The 3,795-nt window shown below is 43.6% G+C and overlaps 1 pseudogene; it reads right to left on the bottom strand.

Annotated features, from left to right (window-relative positions):
• Positions 1 to 833: 833 nt before the first annotated feature.
• LOC105853609 lies at positions 834 to 1,318 on the bottom strand (annotated as a pseudogene).
• Positions 1,319 to 3,795: the final 2,477 nt, after the last annotated feature.

Below are 3,795 nucleotides of genomic sequence, written 5' to 3'. Positions count from 1 at the left end.
TTTACAACCTAGATATTCTCAGTATTAAAAATATATACTCCAAGTAACAAAGTACTTTATGTGATTTATGCCTCACTGTGAATTAATATAATAGAAACTAGGTAAAAATAATGCAAAGATAAAGACAAATTTCACTTCCTTTCATTTTATGTTGGTCAACTACCTTAGGCAATAGAAGCTTTTACAAAATAAAAGAAAATGAAAATTAGAATGAAAGGAATGATGCTATTGGTCCAACCTCCAGTATAGTACATAGGTCACCACTCAGAGGCTGTGATGCTGCATGACTTCATATCCGTCACTTTAAAGCTGTGTTCTCAAACTTGCTGGATGAAAAAATAATCTCAGCAGCATTTGTTAAAAACGTCAAGTTCCCAGGCCTCATCCCAGGTTGTTTGCATAAAACTCTCTAAAGTAGGGCTTGAGAAGCTTGATGTCTGTTTCTGAACTGTGCACCCTGGAGTCACCCAGAGTATTTAGTGGAGTCCGATGCCTGGGCCCCACCCCAGGGACTCAAGGTGGCTGGTCTGGGCTGGGGACGAGAGTTCAGAAGTTTCTCTGGGTGCTACTGCTGTGCAGTCAAGGCTGAAAGCCACAGCTCAGTGTCAGAGCCCCAGCCAAGAGACTGTTATCCTGAACCATGTTGGGTAACAAATATTGAATGGAATTCAATGTTCATTGGTGACCTGATTAGCTGCTGACATAGGCAGGTGTGAGCTGGGTGTGAGAGGTAATATTAATAAAATAGCAATCACATGCCAAAAACATGCCCAAGGCTTGCTTTTCTTTTTTTCTTTGAATAGTCCAGAGCTCTTTTATTTCTTTTCTCAGACCTAATATGCCATGAATTCATAGGGAATGGGTTCCAGCAGCTCAGGCTTCTTTCCATTGGTTCTCACAAGTGTGCTTCTCTAGGTGGAGCAGTCTGGCGCTTCAGTTGACCCTATGTACCTTTCTCTTTGGCTTCCTTTCTTTTCTGATCATTTTCTTTTACACATTTCGGGAAGCTGTCTTGGCTCTTAGAGTGCTTAATGCGCTCAGTATGAGCACTAATTCTCTTTGCAAGAATCTTGCCCTTTACTTGTTCGTTTACAACAGTGCCAACTACATACTGGGTAACATTATACACTCTTCCAGTCCTGCCATGGTGACATTAGTGGGGCATTCCTTTTCGAACAGTGCCCATCCCTTTGATGTCTACAATATCACCTTTCTTGTAGATTCGCATGTATGTGACCAAAGGAACAACTCCATGTTTTCTAAAAGGCCTAGAGAACACAGAGTGGGTCCCTCTTCTCATTCCTTTTGTGTTGGTCATGTTGGTGACTTACTGGAAAGTGGCGGCTCTGGACAAAAGGGCCAAGCCTTGCTTTTATACCCAATTCAATGAGCCAAATACATTTTTTGTACCCTCTAGTTAGGCAATATCCTTCAGAGGACGCTAGACAATGCCCAGCATATTTGGAGTTTTTCCCCCTCTGGATAATGGAAACTCAAACTATTCTCAGCCCTGTATGAGCTGTAGGGGTTGTTCTATCCCTTCCCAGGGTTCTTTCCCTGGACTTCATCCATTTCCTCAGACACATGCCCTGGTCAACAATCAGTCGAAGCTACAAGAAGCACTCTTTGCATATTTTTTGAGTTCTGTCTTTGTGTAGCATTCTCCTCTCCCATACTCTGAATCTTTGCTACCTATCTCCTTGAACTCGGAATTGTTTCCTCAACTCAGGGAGACCAGTGGACTTGATGTCTCCATCCCATGCTGGAAATACCAAAGAGTAAACTAGGACAACTTCATTTGTTTCCCTTCTCTCAGAGGTCATTACATTGAGAGACATTCTACAAAATATCTGACAAGTATACCTCAAAATTGCCAAGATCATCAAAAAAAAAGGTGTCTGCAAAACCATCACTCTCTAGTGGGACCAAAGGAAACATGATATGTATGTCCTGGATGGGAATCTGAAACAGAACAAGAACAATAGATTAAAACTAAAGACATCTAGGCCCTCCCTGGTGGTGCAGCGGGTTAGAGCACAGCACTAAGAAGCTAAAGCCACTTCAGCATGAGTTCGATCCCCTGCTGCCCCAAAAGTAATCCACATGGCGTGGCAGACCTCTCCTGACCCTCCCACTGCTCCCCTCAGCAGTATACTTCATCAATCTGCCTATTCTGTTCCCCACTCTGTCTCTGACGAATCCTCTCACTGCCCCTGAACCTCTGGCTTGTACCTCAGTTCTGCATGCATAAATAAATAACTCTTTAAAAAAAAAACTAAAGACATCTAAATTAAATATGAACTCTAGTTAGTAATAATGTATTGATGTTGATTCATCAGTGTGGCAAATGTATCATAGTCATGTAAAATGTTCATAAAGAAAATAGATATGGGGTATACAGGAGTCTTCTGTATTATCTTTTCACCTTTGTATTATCTGTAAGTTTAAACCTAAAATAAAAGGTTTACTTTTAAGAAGCAATTTAAAAATCTACTCAATACTGACATTCTATTGTAATGATAGACCTGAAACTTCCAACCATGAGCAATAATAAACTCTTTTCCCATGCACAAGGGAGCACCACCTTTCAACTCCTCAACCTTACACTCCACCCCCAAGCCCCCAACATTGATATTATTGTGCATTCTACTAAATGCTAATAACACCCTGAAAATGACTGGAGGTTCCTATTACTAATCAAATTAGGCCCAATACTCCTGAGCTGCTATAAGGACCCACTCCTTAAGCTCACACCCAGCTCATACCTGCCTATGTCAGCAGCTAATCAGGTCACCAATGAACATTGAATTCCATTCAATATTTGTTACCCAACATGGTTCAGGATAACAGTCTCTTGGCTGGGGCTCTGACACTGAGCTGTGGCTTTCAGCCTTGACTGCACAGCAGTAGCACCCAGAGAAACTTCTGAATTCTCGTCCCCAGCCCAGACCAGCCACCTTGAGTCCCTGGGGTGGGGCCCAGGCATCGGACTCCACTAGATACTCTGGGTGACTCCAGGGTGCACAGTTCAGAAACAGACATCAAGCTTCTCAAGTCCTGCTTTAGGGAGTTTTATGCAAACAACCTGGGATGAGGCCTGGGAACTTGATGCTTTTTTTTCTTTTTAAAGACATATTTATTTGTGCATACAGAATTGGGGTACAGGCCAGAGGTGCAGGGGTGGTGAGAGGATTCACCAGAGACAGAGTGGGGAGCAGAACAGGCAGATGGATGAAGTACACTCTGAGGGGAGCAGCGGGCGGGTCAGGAGAGTTCTGCCGAGAGCCATGTGGTCACCTTCCTGGCAGGCGGGGCTCGAACTCATGCGGAAGTGGCTTTAGCTTCTTAGTGCTGTGCTTTAACCCTCTGTACCACCAGGGAGGGCCTGGGAACTTGATGTTTTTAACAAATGCTGCTGAGATTATTTTTTCATCCAGCAAGTTTGAGAACACAGCTTTAAAGTGACGGATATGAAGTCATGCAGCATCACAGCCTCTGAGTGGTAACTGTATCTGTGCTTCTGTGCTCTCTTTCATGAGTAACTATATCTTTTTTTTTAATGATTTATTTATTTATGCATACAGAACTCAGGTTCAGGCCGGAGGTGCAGGGGCAGTGAGAGGATTCACCGGAGACAGAGTGAGGAAAAGAACAGGCCAACAGATGAAATACACTGCTGAGCGGAGCAGTGGGCAGGTCAGGAGAGGTCTGCCGCACCATGTGGTCACCTCCTGGGACAGGGATTGAACTCACACTGAAACACTAACACCAGGGAGGGCCCAAGTAACTCTATCT

Source organism: Condylura cristata, unplaced genomic scaffold (assembly GCF_000260355.1).
Source record: "Condylura cristata isolate star-nosed mole 26May11 unplaced genomic scaffold, ConCri1.0 scaffold00014, whole genome shotgun sequence".
Lineage (NCBI taxonomy): Eukaryota > Metazoa > Chordata > Mammalia > Eulipotyphla > Talpidae > Condylura > Condylura cristata.
This window is presented reverse-complemented; position numbering and strand designations above follow the sequence as displayed.